The sequence below is a fragment of the Hirundo rustica genome, chromosome 2, assembly GCF_015227805.2.
Source record: "Hirundo rustica isolate bHirRus1 chromosome 2, bHirRus1.pri.v3, whole genome shotgun sequence".
Taxonomy (NCBI): domain Eukaryota; kingdom Metazoa; phylum Chordata; class Aves; order Passeriformes; family Hirundinidae; genus Hirundo; species Hirundo rustica.
Window position 1 is genome coordinate 46132345 of NC_053451.1, and position 16501 is coordinate 46148845.

A 16501-nucleotide genomic window follows, 5' to 3' on the forward strand; every position below is an offset into this window, starting at 1 on the left:
CAGATATGTAGGACATGTTGCATAGGCAAAAAGACAAATTCTGTTTTGGAGCTGATTGAAAGTCAATCTTATTACAAATACTATTGATTTCTAAGTACTGGATGTTTGGAATATTGCTATTTTTAAAATTTATCCTGCCTGTTTAAAGTACTATGAATACAGAATACATACATAGGTAATAGTGGAGATCATAAATATTAGCAGATGTCAAGGACAGGTTAAATGCTAAATCCTAAGAGGAGAATTTGTGATCTTTGCAAATGCCTCACATGCTTAAGCTGTCATCCTGAAAAATTATAGGTCACAACCAAATGAATATACGTTTCTTCATGCTGATGTATTTTGACAGATTGTGTTCAGGTTTTTATGTTAAGAATTTACATTGTATATGTGGACTGTGTTTCTTAAAGTTCTTGAAAGATTTAAAAAGAACTGCAATTTACCTGCTGCACGCTGAGTAAAAACAGGCTAAATATTATCTACTTCTTCCTAGATTATAAAAAAGGAAGTAATGTTTGTAACATTGAACTTTTTGTATGCAAACTTACAAAATGCAAAAGACCAAATACTGTCTCATAAAGAGGGCTTACCTTTTCACAACAACTAGCGAGGTATTCCTTTTCTGATGTGTACTTCTTATTTGGAATATTTTGGGAGGCATTTGCCTGTACTAAATATGATCTACCATGCAATAGGTCTTTAAAATGATTTATGACTTGGTGTAGAGTGCACATACAGTTAATATAAAATAATGCAGTGGGTATAAATGTTACAAGTCCAAAATTCTGTCTCCATAGCAGAAGCAAAGGAGTTCTTTTACACAGGAGAGTCCTGAATTTTATTTAACTTGGACAATGCTATAGATGACCTAGGCACATTTTTTATTATAGACTAAAAAAGGGGACAGGGAAGTGGGAAACCAAATTCAGAAAGTTACTAGTTATGGACGCATACTACTTCTCCTTACAAGAGAATGCCTTAACAGCCAGACTGTAGATTAATATTAGATAGGTTCAGTATCTAATCTGTTTCTTGTTGGATCATTGTGAAGCAAAGAATAATAGATTTAGATCTAAGAGGGAATAGTAACGGGACATTGCAGTATAATCAGAAAAAGACTTCAGAAGGAAGTGTGTCCACTAACTACAGCTGTTCCTTGAGGTGATTAGTGGGTACTGGCTCATGTCCATTCTTCCCAAGACTGAGACTCTTCAGAAAGATGAGTTACATCATAAGCAGGAGCGTAGACAATGTAAGCAGCTACTTCAGAAAACTCGGGATTTTCACAGCATAGGCTTCCTTGTTCTTGAGCTGCTTTATCTCTTGAATTTGTTGTGCTATTTATACAAGCCATTGGTTTGTGGTAACTGCCTAGATGTGATGTTGCTGTAACTTCACCATTGGTGAAGCTGTGATCCCAGAGTGCTCATATAGGGTTATCCTGGTTTATGAAATACAACTTCATGAGCTAACATGAAATGTTGCAATTTGGCATCTATGATCCTAATATACTATGAAGTTTGAAAGAAACTGCTGTCTTGTGAAGGATGATTCTTTGTGCGTTTGCTTTCATCAAATATTAGTCCTCACTACACAGAATACTGGTTGAGAAAATTGAACTCAGTTGTCTTATTGAGCCGAGGTCAGGATTGGGACTCAAATTTTTCTGTCTAGAGCTCGGGATATCTGACACCTGCTCTTCCGTTTTCTGGGCACTTGTCCTTATTGAGCTGGAGAGTGATAACTTTTTTTTTTAAGTGTGCCAATCCCCAGCTCATACCTGAGGAATGACTTCAGCCTAAGTGAGTAAAATCTGAGTATTTTCATGGTTAGTTGTAAAAAATATAACTGCAAATCATCCATATTGAGAACAACCTAGGAATCTAGGTTTATGTGGGATATGTTCATGGGACTTCCCATTTGTCTTAGGGTATTAGATGGTGTCTGTTTATGTAGCTTTCTCTACTTAATGTTTTCAACTGGCAGTTGCAGTTCTTAGGTTTCTACAGAGATTTGTGGACAGCCAGGGAAGATTTGTAGATTCCTTGTCTGTTTCTAACAGCTAAATGAGTGTAGGTCAGACTTGTTCTGATGACGTGCATAGCATTCTTAACCTCTCCTGAGATGCTGTCTGTATCAATCTCAGGGTGTTAGTCTACGTTGTGATGGTGCCACTCAAGCTCTGCTCCCCACTTCAAGTGACAGCCATTCTTTGATAACAGAGGCCAGTACAGGGACAACAGCTCAGTCTTGAACTCTTGCAGGTAGAAATGAATTATGCCTTTGCTCCCTTTAACGTAAAAAAAGAAGACTTGAAAGGTGTTTGAGGTGCTGGTAGCTCCAGTGCTGTAGTTATGATAAATTTTGGAAATACCTGAGCTCCATCTTGCCCAAAAATCTGTCTTTGACAGTAGATCACAACAAATGCCTAGGAAAGAATATAAGGACAGGAAACATCATCTTTTAGTGATATTTCCTGAAATAGCCTCCTATTCTCTTTGACTGTTTCAAGATTTACCAGAGCCTGTTGCTGTGCCTTTGTATATGACTTTTAGACAGATTTCCAGGAATGTGTCTACCTTAGCTTTTCAGTCTGGCTAAATTCTTAGCATGTGGGCTGTCTAGAAGCATCATTGCATTTAATCTGTTTACTCTTTGCTCTGAAATAATTCTGTACTGTGACGTGTTTTCAGTAGTTTTGTATTCTAGGAAGTCCCTATGAAAACAGGGAAGGGCCCAGTCGTTTTCTCCCTCCTTGCTCTGGACCTGGAGTTTAGTCAAAGAATCCTTCTTAGGCCTGGTAAATTTCCTTCCATCCCCTGGAAATCCAACTGTAATTCAGTCTGAAGTCATTGGCCAAGTATCTTCCCGTTGGATGGACTAGCATATGGACATTGGACACTGGCCAGCCATGGTCTGAAATGGGGTCAGTCGGTGGAGGCAATGATATCAAACATTTTGGTAGCTGGACTCTGTTTCCCAGGCTTGACATCTTGAAGAACAAATAGTGGAAAAAAAAAAAAAAGCTGCAGTTTTCTGTGTGGGTATTTAGGCTGGAGTCAGATTCTGTCTCAGATCACACATATAAATAAGATAACCTGCATACCAGCTGGTGGTAAATGACAGTCTATATTCCTGATAGTGATGGCAGGAGCCGTATTTCAGTGGTTAGGAGGAGAGGGTTTGGGATTGGGTTCTTGTTTTCATTGGGGGTTTTTTTGGTGTGTTTTTTTGTTTGTTTGTTTGGGGGTTTTTTTGTTTGTTTGTTTTTTGTTTTTGTTTTTTGGGGGTTTTTTTTGTTTGTTTGTTTTGTTTTGATTTGGGGTTTTTTGGTTTTTTTTGTTTTTTTGTTTTTTTTTTTGTTTTGTTTTTGTTTTTTTGTTTTGTTTTGGGTTTTTTTTTCTGAAACACTGTGTGTGAAGGAGGAAAAGAGAAGGAAAGAACTGGCTTCTGTCTTCTACCTAAGATGTACTAGTCTAACAGTTGTCTGTGTTTTTGTAGTTTACCTTGAGTAAATCAGAAAGTTGTGCTGCTGTAGATGGTGGATCTAGCAGGCACCTAAAAGAAAGAAATAGAGAGAGCTCCTCTATATGCATGTATTCACTAGTCTTTTCCTTACCTTTCCTAAAGTGTTTCTTCTTATAGAAGATGTGGGTTTAGAAGGAATTGAGAATACAATGAAAATCACTGCCCCATTTTTTTTTCCACCTTTTTTTATTGTGCCTAGATGCATAGGTTGCCAAAACAGATTTCAGAATTCCTTGCAGTTGTTCATTAAATAGGTAAATCAACTGTGTGTTATTTAAGTAGCATGTTGCTTTACATTAATAGTTCTAATTACATGGCTTTTTCAGTTCTATGGAATTTTTTTTGGTATGACAGCCTCTTCTGCCTTTCTGTAATCTGCAAGCTGCTTTTTCTTTAAAACTTCTCTCTTTGTATTTCAGTGTGCATCTATCTCATGCAAACCTGAACATTTAAGCTGTTAATGTGCTTTTATTTGACTTAGAAACAACTGACTAGTTTCTAACACTTTAAAAGTAATCTTTCTATCAAAAGTTGACAGTTTTCAACCTTCATTTTAATACTGCTACCCTTTTGATAGTTGTACTTTAGTTTTCAGAAAATTGGATCCTAACTAAAAGCTTCTTTGCGTTCTGTCAGTCTTTAGCGTTGTCTCTTGTAATTTTTGTTCTTTGATGCATCTGAAAGTTTTAGATGCAGCTTTTTGATGCTGATTTTGTTGTTCTTGTATCCTGAGAAATTAAAAAATTAGATGAATTTTTAAGCTTCCAAAGTATGTGTCATGAAGGCAAAGCAGCTATGAAAAGAACCAGGTAAAGCAAATTATTTTGACTTGGGTTGTGGCTAGATGATTTTGCTTTCAAAATTTAGATCAGCCTTTTGAACAGTTCCAGTTTTAAATTTCATTCTAGCTGTATGGCGTCATGTGTCCCTGCACATAGAGAATAACATCACTAAGAATTCTCTTGTTGATTCCTCAGATTTCCTCAGGAAGCTTTCAATATATTCCCTAACCAGAATTTAAGAAGCTAAGCATCTATAGCACAAGTAGTAGCGTTGTGAAAGGATAAACAGATGGCTAAAACTTGGAAAACAGAGAATAAAAATATGAGCTAAATTTTTGCAGCAGAGAAACATTGTCTTCGTAGATATGCAACAGTTTGTGCTGAGACCTGTCCACATGACACAGATCTTGCACAATGCATGTCACATGTCTTTTCTATCATAGCATATATCAGAAGGGCTGTGTTGGGGTTTGAGGCTCTGATGTTTGAAAAGTTAGAAATAGCATCAATTGAAAAGCTTCAGAAGGACCTTCTGATTTGGAGTGATGAGACAGTAGAGGGGCAAATCCAGGTGATGGAAATGTAAGGTATGCTAGAATAGACTAGAACAGAATGCTTTGGTCAGAAGGGACCTTCCATCAGTCATCTAGTCCAGCTGCCATGTTGTCCTTTTGAAAGGCAGAAAATCCCTCAGCCTGTTTCCTTGATGCTTTCGTTACTGCATAAAAATACCATTAAAGTTAATCGAGGGAGAGTCACCCCTTGGTGTTTGTTTGTTCTTTGTTGGCCTTAAGCTTCTGAAGCTAGCCCTGTATTGTTGCATGCTCAACATAAAAAAGGATTTTCTTTCTTTACTTTTTGCATGTGTAAGCCTTACAGAAAGTGTCCCAAGCTCTTCATTCTCACAGTGGGAAGTGGGTTCTGTTGTTTCAGAGTAGCAATTTGTCCTCACCTTTGTGGTGGTGTGTTTGGAACCAGTTCTGATACTAGCATCTGGTACCAGCGCATGGTGGGATCTAGATGATCTTTGAGGTCCTTTCCAACTCAAACCAACCCATTGCAGGATTTTACTGGTACTTAGTGACCTCAGTAGATGTGTTCTTTAACATCTCACCTCAGACATTGCTGTAAAGCCACATACCTAAAGCACGGCAGCATTTTCAAAGTCTACTGTTGTGTTTTCAATTTGCCATTGTTTAATTGGAGGTTGAGTAGTGCCATGCCATCAGCTGTTGTTAGAATACTTATGTGAGCCCATCAAAAAAGTGGGGTAGAAAAGGCAAGTTTTTCTGTATATTCTCTGTGTCTAAAGAATTGATCGAAGGTGTCAGTGGTACAAAAATGGCATGGGTATGTTTTGTCTTGTGCCATGTTAGTGGAACAGGGATTAGAGCATTCCTCCCATGGACACTTCATTCTTTTGTGGTTGGGATAAATTCACCCTTTGTTAAAATGCACTTGGGAATTACCCATGGAACGAACACCATTACTGGTCAGGATAATTTCCCCTCTTGGTTTTGAAAGCTGCGTTCATGAGAAGGGACTTCAAAATGCAGCTAAGCGAGAATATCAGGATAAAAGGAGGATTGGAGATACAACAGCCCTTTCAGTTGAGAAGCTGTGAAAGATGTTGGATGGCATTAACAAAACCATCAGAGATAAGCTTTATTTCTCTTCCTAGATACAGTGTGTGGTGTTTATGAATGCTGATGGGAGAATTCCCATATGTAGTGGTGAATTAGAATTTCACTGACAGGAGCTTGATGAAAAGAGAGTTTATTTTTGTGTCTTGAATTCAGAACTGTGGTAAAAAGCTGTAAGGTCATCCACTTTAGTGACAGGTGCAGGGTAGATAGTGAATATTTTGGTTTTATGCTACACTTTTCCCTTTTTTTGTAAATTACTTGAAGCAGCTGGAAAGTAAGTATGATATGAGAAAATTTTATCTCAAATGGAGTTTAATAGCTACTCAACAAATCAAATTTCAACACGGAAAGTAAAATATTTATAGACAGTGGAAGACAATTGCTTATTTACAATTTTGGAAATTTCAATGAACTCACTTTTTAAAAAGTAAAGCTTTTCTAGGAAGTTAAATACATTTCCAAAGGGACTGTTTGTTTTCTGATTATTAAAAAAGATTATGTCATATTGTGACTATGTATGGTTCTGCTGTTTCTTAATTTGTTCTTATATTGGGATTTAGATTCTAACCCCATGCTGAGTGGCCATTAAGACCATAAGAGAACTCTGATTGGGGGGCGGGGGGGGTTGGTGTGGTACATCAGGATGTTATTCTTTTCCCCCTAAGCTTTTCTGGAGCTTCTGTAGATACCTTCTTCCACTTTATAGGCTGACCTGCAGTTTCTTTGTCCAGGCACATTCACAGTTTTCTCTGTTTGGGCCCTCTTTAAGTCTGTTGGTATGAGATTCTATGATTGTCTCACAGTCATAAAATCCTTTTCTGCTTTTACCTTGATTTCATATGTCTATAAAGAAAATGGGAAGTACAGCAAATGTTCAATAGCTGCCAAATTCTCTCCGTTGTTATAGTTTGAGTTATTTATGAAAAATTTTAGTTTCTAAAAATGTTTCAAATCATCTCATTTGTAGAATTTTCTTTTGGAGATTATTTTACTGTACATTTTCAGTGCCTCCATAACCATCGCTCTTTATAAAATCATTTTCCTCCTTTTAAATATAATGTAGTATGTTAAGTGAGATATTTTCATGTGGTTTATTCAAAAAAGGCTATTGTTCCTGATCATTAACTTGGGTTAACACAAATGCACCAGGCAGACCTTTGTTAATTTCATTCTCAAAATTATACATTTTCATTATTAGAGTTATTCTTGATAAGAATTATCTCAACAATTCTGTAGAAGTCAGGATTTTCTAATGACTGCAAGCATTGTTCCTTAAATTCTGCCTTTCCTCTTAGATTGAATCTTTGTTTCACAGTGCCTAAAGAGAAGCAAAACGACAAAAGCATCGTCTTTAAGAAAAGTTACAGATATCTCCAAAGGCACATCACTAGGTCTAGCTGACGTGGGCTCAACTCCCCCAAAAAGTTACACTATACTCAGAAAAGCATTAATTTGTGGAATTGTATGTTTTCTCACAAGGATGCTATTTATGGATCCTTCCTGAAGCAGGTGAAACCAAGAACTATAATGAATTGCATGGGATTGGCTTGGGGATGAGGAGTTGAAATTGCTAGCATTTGACATTGTTACAGATGCCGCATTGCAATCTGCAGAAAATTTGGAAGCATCCTTCAGAGATAGCAGGTTATCAGTAGTGCTGCTTCTGCACCAAGTACATTAAATATGTATCTCAAAGTCTGAAATTGTTGGTGATTCTGAGAAAATGACACACAGCTTTCTCTGGATTGCTAATTGTAATTACTCTTTCAATAGGAAAAAAAAAAATAAAACCCCAAAGCTCATTTATGCTTAGTTATCTTTGGGAATGCAAAGTAAGTGTAAGTTCACTTTAGTTCATAAGAAGTTGACACACTATTAGTTACCATGTATCCATCTGTTTATCTTGCTATTTTTTACATCATCTTGCTAATAAGGGCTTTTGCCCTCCTCTGGATCTCTTCCCTGGGCTAACGCAGAACAAGTAGTTTATTTTATGTGGTATTTCAAGTAAAAACTTTTGAAATAAAAATTTTTAAGGTAGTTATGTTTTCCATAGAGGAATGTAAGTAAGCATGTAAATTTTACTGTTTACTAAGCATGGAAGTGGGACTATCAATCTGTCTTGTCATATTTAATTTCGTAGTTTCTGAATATGCATTTAAAATTTATAAAGCCGAAAATATTTTCTTTTATTTATGTTGTTGGGTTTTTTTTAATTATAAATGAGTGTATAATACTCATATAAATTTGAATTAGGTTGATATATGTTCTCCATTTTTTTTAACCATACAATCATTAACAAATGCAAATTGCCCAATTATCTGTACTGCTATAAGAATAAGATTTAGAGTGGAGCTATTTGACGTTGTGTAGACCATGTACAAATCATTGCTTCAAATGTTGATTATTTGAAAAGAAAGGAAACTACTTAAGGTATAGACTTACTATAGGAATATGCCGCATGTAAAAACAATGGTATAAAACAAAGCCCAGTCTATTATTTTGCAGTGAAAGGCAAGTGAAGACTTCTCTTGCAGTGAAGACAAGATTCTTGCAATATATGGGGATATAAGATGCTGCTTGAGCAAAGGGATACAGTTTAATGTAAAAAAAATCTCTTTGTCTTTTGGGCATTCTTTAGAGGTTGCATTGTATGATGCAAGTACTAAAACCAGAATTCAGTAAATGTAAAACCACTACAAAAGGGTATACTAATTTCCTGTTATCATCCTGGGGAAGGTGCTGCTGGAAAGTGTTTAGTGTGTAGTTTTGTTGCTCACAGAGGTAGTCTTTTACACCTTAAAGGCCATTCTCCTTAACCTGTGACTTGCACATTGAGCATCAAGAGCAGGAGTCTTTCTGTTGCAGATTGGGTACTAAACCAGCAGCCTCAAAATGCTCCTTCTTTGTTCAGGGTCTGTCTTCTGTGGGATTTCCTCCATTAGTTTCTCTCAGAGTAAGGCCAAACTTTCCTACAGTACTTTACTAGCTGCTCATCCTAGTCTCTCAATGCATGGCCTTTACATGAAGCATTGGTACAATCTGCTCCAAGGATTAAACAGCTTCCCTAGCAACAGTGCAAACACATTTTCATTCAACTCCTTCCAGTTCCTGAATGTGTAACCCGAAGGTGAGTCATTGTGTTTACTTTTTCGCAGTCACTTGGGTATCCATATCACTGCAGGAAGAGCATTCCTATGTGCTGTTGGATGCTAAATATCACAAACGCAACACTCAGTATCTGTCTTCCCTGACTTTCCAGTCTTCACCTAACAACATACCCAGGAAAGCTGTCATGAACATCAGTATGGCTGGAGGCAACTTCTCTTCTAGCCTCAGGTGTCAAAAGTGCCAATCACTCCTTGATCCAGTCTTAAGAATATAAGGAGAAAACAAATATCCAAAAATATTGCTTCTCTTCCTGTGCCATTCTCAGCAGAAAATCTGAATATAGTCTTGACCAGACCTTTTCTCCCCAAACTATTTCAGTAACAAACAAAACTTTCCATTTGCCATCCTTTTCATTTGCTCAATCCTATGGCAAGCAGTAGAGAACTATGGGGGAATTTTGAGAGACACCTGTAAGTATTTTCGCATACACCTGTGAATGTATTAGGCTATAGATCTGTTTTTTAAATGCTTCTTCATTATTTTTTTCTTCTTTTGGGGATATTATATAGAAGACAGACAGGGAGCACTAAATTTTATAAGAAATAAGAACTGCTAGCTATTGATAGTAAAGCAAGATGCCCGTGACTTAAGAAAAAGTTTTAAATCTAAGCACATCAAGCACAGTTAATGAGGAAAGAGAAGTACATGAAGTGTCTACTAGAACTTGCTTGAGAATATAAAAATCAAGTGCTCTGGTATTGGTGGTTTTGCCAAGCCCAGAATCAGATTCTATGAGGCAAGTAAAATCAGTTAATTATAAAGTCTTAACAATGACAATTAAAGAGAAAAAGCCCCAAAGATATGTGCACATTTTGAAAATCTGAAAGGCTTGGCACTAACTACTTGTATGTTTTTGTTTATCCTTTAAGGCCTCTTCCTATCAGTATTCTAGGAAATATCAAGGATGCTTCCTTAGGAAGTGCTAGAAAAAGTAGAGATGGCTCTAAGCCATAGTTGAACTGGATATGCAGCTAGTTGTACTGTACAAAAGCTGACTAGAACAGTGCACTTTTAGACTGGTTTTGGTGCTTATCTGCTGGATTAATACTCCATAACAGAGTAGATGTGACAACCCACCCTTAAGGGGAAGTGTGCGTCATCACAGTAGGCTGGAGATGGTCAGACACCTTTATCTTAGGAAATGGACAGCGCATTTCTGGAATTTGTTTTCTGCTGGAGCGGCTGATCTGTGCCTTGGCTTTGTGTAACTGCAACCATTTTCTAACAGTCGATGGACTGGGTATTTGACTGCACGGCTGAAAATTAAGCAGCCTGTTTGAGTAGTTATCTAGACAGTAAATGAGAGGATCATACCAACAAGGATGCAGCTGTTGTCACTTCAGCTGATGCAAAGCCAATGAAGCGTGAGAAGTAAAAATGTGACATTGAATGTTTTGAGTAAATAGCAGGGAAAAAGGCTTTTAACCATGCGTTCTGATTTTGGTTAAAATGAATGTATTCCCTACTAGTAAATGACTGTGACTAATAATTTTGAAAATATTATTAATCACAAGTTCACTAAAGTAGAAGCTTGAGCATTTGGTGATAACGTTTCTAACTAAAATCAAACAAATTGTCTCCTATTTTGCACAACTAGAGCAGCCAGGTAGAGCCTACTTCATTTTTCGTCCATTTCCATACTACTTTTTTTCTTTATTATTTATTATTTTTCAAAATAGCCTGTTAGAATAGGATGCCTAATTATAATAAACAGTGCTCCAGATAGCACTACTATTATTTCTTATTTTAACTGATAAACCCCTTTATTTTGCAAATATATTAAAACTCTGCTCAATAAGTTGGGATGTCATATTCTTAAAGACTGCCAAAATTTATCAGTTTACATCTGTCAATTTTAAGTCGACACTTCCTCTATGGTTAGTCAGCTTGCTGTGGTTGCCTACAGCTCAGCCTTGAGGATAACCCTTCAAAGTACTAGATAATTACACTATTCCCATAGTTAATTTGAGCATTTCAATCAAACAGGAAATAGCTTATAGTCTGTTCCCTGGTTGATTTAGTTTCTTCTATGTTAAAAGGGCGCCACTTAACATTTGCTTGCTTATGCCAGATGGCAAGTTCCTAATTAAATTCACTTCTCATGTGCCTAATTTTTCTGCTCACATTTTGGCAGAGCTAAAATCTCAGTAGGGCAAACAGACAGTTAGGATATACTAACAACATTATTATTGTTATTTTTGTGGTCTTTCTTATGAATGGTAGCTCAAAAAAGCATCTTATGGGTCAAGAGCTGTGATTTAACCTTTGGTACTAAGGCTCTGTTTCAATACAAGTTCAGAATATCAAACCAGATTCTTAAAAATTATTCTCTCTACACTTCTACTGTTGCTCTTTTAGGGCTGTTCAGTTTTTTTTCCACAGAATGCGGGAGCCCTAATTGCTATTTTATTATGGTGATAAGAAGAACTGCTTGTCCATTTTCTGCTTCCTTTGCATTCGCCTTCTTTTTGTTTTCTTAGAAGCACTAGAAGAGGTAAAAACTCCTGAGCTAAGTGCTGAGCTTCCTTTGTGCACCTGATGAGGACAATAATTTTGATCCAGAAAAGTGATTCTGAATTACTTCAAGTACTTCAGTCTTGCGTATGGACTGCATATTGCAGTCTTAAATATGGTTCAGTAGATTCTTCATGGAGTGATCTTGGGAAATCATCAATTATATTTTTTAATGTGTAGTGGGTTCACCCTAGCTGGATGCCCAGCACCCACCAAAGCTGCTCTATCCTCTTCTAAGCTGGATGGGGAAGAGAAAATATAATGGAGGTTTCGTAGGTTGAGATAAGGACTGGGAAAAATCACTCACCAAATACAGTCATGAGGAAAACAGACTTGATTTGGGGATATTACTGAATTTATTACTAACGAAATCAGAGCAGGATAATGAGAAGTAAAAACAAATTTTAAAAACACCTTCCCCTACCTCTCCCTCCTTCTCATCTCTACCTCCTCCTCCCTGACAGTGCAGGGAGACAGGGAATGGGAGTTACAGTCAGTTCATCACCTACTGTTCCTGTCACAGCTCAGGGAGAAGAGGCTCCCTTGCTCCAGTGTGGGGTCACTCCCAAGGGAGACAGTTCTCCATGAACTTCTCCAACATGAGCTGGTCCCATGGGCAACAGTTCTTCACAAACAGATGCAATGTGGGTTGCTCTCCCATGGGGTGCAGTCTCTCAGGCAGAGCCTACTCTTACATGGGTCCCCCACAGGGTCACAGGTCTTACCCGGAAACCTGCTCCAGCGTGTATACCTCTCTCCATGGGTCTGCAGGTCCCTGTCAGGAACCTGCTCCAGTATGGGCCTCCCTTGGGGTCACAGCCTCCTCTCAGACATCCACCTGCTCCAGTGTGGGCTCTTCCAAGGGCCCCAGGTGGATCTCTGCACCCCTGTGGATGCCCATGGGCTGCAGGGTCACAGCTGCTCCACCGCAGTCTGCACCAGGGGCCGCAGGGGAATCTCAGCTGCGGTGCCTGGAGCACCTCCTGCCCTTCCTTCTGCACTGACCTGGGATCTGCAGGGCTGTCCCTCTCACGTGTACTCACTGCACAGCCACAGTTACATCTGCCCAATAACTGGTTTTTCCTTCTTACGTTATGCCAGAGTCATTACTGTCGTTCTGACTGGCCCAGCCTTGGCCAGCAGCACATCCCTTTTGGAGCCAGCTGGCATTGGCTCTGTCAGACATGGAGGGAGCTTCTGGCAGCTTCTCACAGAAGCCACCCCTGTAGCCCTGTGCTATCCAAACCTGGCCATGCAAATCCAAAGTGTAACTGTGTTTCGTTAACCAAAGATTGCCCAGGTCTTCAAAGTGTGAAATGTTTTGCTGCGTTGAATCTGTATCTGAATAATACATGTGTTAACTATTTCTGGGGAATTTAAAAATGAGGGACTCAGTTTCAAAAATGGAAATGCTATAAAATACTGTTTGCTTCTAGTTTCCAGAATAATAGCTAATATATCTGTGGTTTAGGCTGTTTTGCTCTGTAGAATTGGAATCCACTAAATTCTGAGCATTGGGTCTGTCAGGGCAAGAGTTGTGAGACAATGGTTCCTGTTATAGGGCTCTGGCCAGAACACTGCAATTTCCATATTTTCGCTTCTCCTAAATCTTTTGAAACTGGAGACATTTTTCTTGTGTGCCTTAACTCATTTTTGTTTCTTTCTGGCTTCAAAGATGCATGGTGGTACTGAATGAGAAAACTCTTCTAACTAATGAAGTAGATACTGAATAACTGGATTTAAACAGAATTTTGTGTGCTTTATATGCTTTGGTTTCAAATGCAAATTAGATTAATGCGTTCTTTCTCATAATTAAATATATACTATGTTACTGAAATATAACATTTAATAATAGAATGGCAGGCTTTTATATCTCTCAATCTCCAGTACTTCTGCTCTGTCGGTGAGTACTGAAGGAAGCAAGAAAAATCAAAGATAAAAGAAATAAGAAGAAGAAAGAAAAGAAATAATAATAAGAAAGAGACTTTTAAACTCATTGTATTCATTAGGGTTTGTATCTGTACAAGCCATTATGCAATATGAAAATATGAATACAGAGGCAGTGCTTCCAAGACCTAATAAACCTGTTCTACCATGGAGGGACAGTCATTCTGTTTTTTTGTTTCAAACAGCCACCGGTGCTGGGTGACAGCCATGTGTTTCACTTGAATGCCTCAGATTTCAGATATCCCAGATTCCCAGATTTCAGATACTTCTGGCAGCTGGCTCTGGACATTCAGTGCATTTTAGGTTTTGCTTTTGTTTTTAGTAAAGACTGGATTATGTAAGAGGAAATATTATGACCAGAGAACATGAGATGTGGTTCTCTGTTGCTTGTCAGTGCTGTTGACATCTGTTGTAGAAGTGATTTGACATACTGTACGAAATAAATTGGAAATACCCTATTCTGCTTGTCACAGAGTGCTTGCTGTTAGAGCTGTGAGTAGGTGCACAATGAATCATATCCTAAAATAAAAATCCCAATGCACAAAATAGCACACCTATTAAAAAATGCTTTGCTCCACCCTCCTGTCCAGAATATTATAGAGTTTCATATGAACCAAAGTATATGTCTCTATATGCTTTGGTAAGTATACACACACACACACACAAAAAAAAAAAAAAAATCTGTCTATCTATCTATCTATCTATCTATCTAATTTCCTGCCTGAGAAAAAGCTAACAATTAGCTTCCTCAAGCTAACAGTATTTGCACTTCATGCTTGAATTATACCAACAGTACAACAGGACAAAGTCATTACAAAACTGCTTGGGCATTTAATGTTTGGTGGGTTTTTTCCTCCTTGAAACTTAGTTAGGCAACATTTTCTGCTTTTAAGGTAGTGCTATGGCAAGGTCCCTGCATTGTGTCTTCCAGTCTGCATAAGGTGCAGACTCCAAATTAATAATTTCAGCTGGACTCTTTGGAAGAGTCTACAAACATGACTTTTCTTGTTTGCTCTTAGAAGGTAAATTTATCCCAACTTATCCATATTCCAGGGCAGCTGTCAGGCTCATCTTTGCACAGACTGTGATGGTGAGAACAGAGAACACATGCAGTTTTTCACTTGTTGCTTCGCTGCTTAATCTCTTTAAAGGTTCATGCAGAATTATACTCAAAGAAATAAAATATTTTTTAATCAGATTGTATGAAGATGCAATCCAAGCAGAAGGTAGCATTTAACACATCCTCAAAAAACCCCTTAACCAGCCCTCTGTGAAAGTTTGAAACAGTTCTATATAAATTAATTTTGTGTCTGTGTGAATTTGAAAAGAGATTGAGTAGAGCTGGTGAACAATAAGCGGAAACAATTCTTCTTCTGGACTTGTGTGTGCACTGGGGAGGAAAGGTGACAGTGCGTCAGAAAGTGAGATAGAGAAAAGGGGTGTGCCAGCAAGGAACAGAAACTAACAGCAGAAGCAGTGATGGAAACAGTGTTAGGGTGATCAGGCAATAGACCCACAGCCAGCTGTTTGTGCTCACAGATGAAAAAGGTTCCTAGAAACCAGACCTGCCATGCACTGACACACAGGGCAGTGGGATCCTTGCAAGTTCTTTAATTTTCGTGTTGTCTTGCATAGTACTTTTCAGATTTTTCTCTTTTAGTTTATTGTTTATTATTATTATTATTATTATTATTATTATTATTATTAATAATAATAATAATAATAATAATAATAATTCTCTAACTAAACAGTTATTCTGAGTTTCAAAGCTGTTTTTAACCTCCGTATAGATATTATGTAATGGAATGGTCTAAGCAGATCTCCCTTAAAGCCTTGTATTTGTGGGTCACACATTTGTATTTTAAAAGCGTCCTGTTTGTAAAACTTAAAAACAATTGCATTTTTATAGATTGAATTGGTGTAAGAGTATCTTTTAAGTATTTCTCTCTGTTTATATGGGAAAGATATAATGCTCTTTTGGCTCACTCTTTTGCTCAGGTTTAGAAGATTGCGTGCCATTTTAAATATTCACCATAACCCTATCCTTAGGAGGGGGCAAGGTGTCAATCTGCCAATAAATGAACAGCTGTTCTATCCCTTAAAAATTTAAAAAGCACATTAAACATACCCAATTCAAAATGCTCTGGAGGGAAACACTAGAAAAATTTTTTCCAACACTTCTTGCTTGATATCACAGTGGAGCCTCTAAAAACATGGGTTTTGAAAAGGTGATTTTTCTGTGGCATCATTATTCAAGCTTGTGAGTAACTAAAATGCCCAAGAACAAGAATACATGATCCTTGGACATTTCCCCTCTGTTATTGGTAGTCCAGAGATGTCTGGTAAATAATTACTTTCTATATTTTCATCCATTATTAAAATTATCCCCCACTTTAGTTGTTTTAGAATTTGATTAATTATTGGTTTTGCATTCATACTTTTTTCCTCAGCATTTCTACCATTTTATCTTTAAATTTGTTTTTGCTACACTACACAGTTTTTCTGAACCTTTATCAAAGTGTCTTTAAATATTTCATATATCAAAACTCCTGTTTCATAGAATCTTTTAGGTTGAAAATGATCTCTGCTATCATCTGGAGTTACACATCTGTACAAACTAACTTTTAATTATTAGTGTTTTTAATTTTAATTTTAATATTAGTGTTTTATTAATTTTGATTTAGTGTTTTCCACATAATCACAGTATTTCAGGTAAATTCCATTTCCTATACAGGCAAGAATATTCTTGTTTCCTAAATACGCTTTGCTTACCAAATCCTTATCACCACTTAAATACCCTTTGCTTACCACTGCTTATCACAGTCTTTAAACAGACTTGAAAAATATCTGACAGGACCGAATGTCTTCTATGTCCTTTCTAGTTAGATGAATTACTTAAGCTGATACCTGGTA

At 37.4% G+C, this 16501-nt stretch overlaps 1 protein-coding gene across 5 annotated transcripts in view; it reads left to right on the top strand.

Annotated features, from left to right (window-relative positions):
• Nucleotides 1–16501, top strand: part of SGCG (sarcoglycan gamma) — a 107467-nt gene that overhangs the window by 8780 nt on the left and 82186 nt on the right. The window lies entirely within an intron of this gene.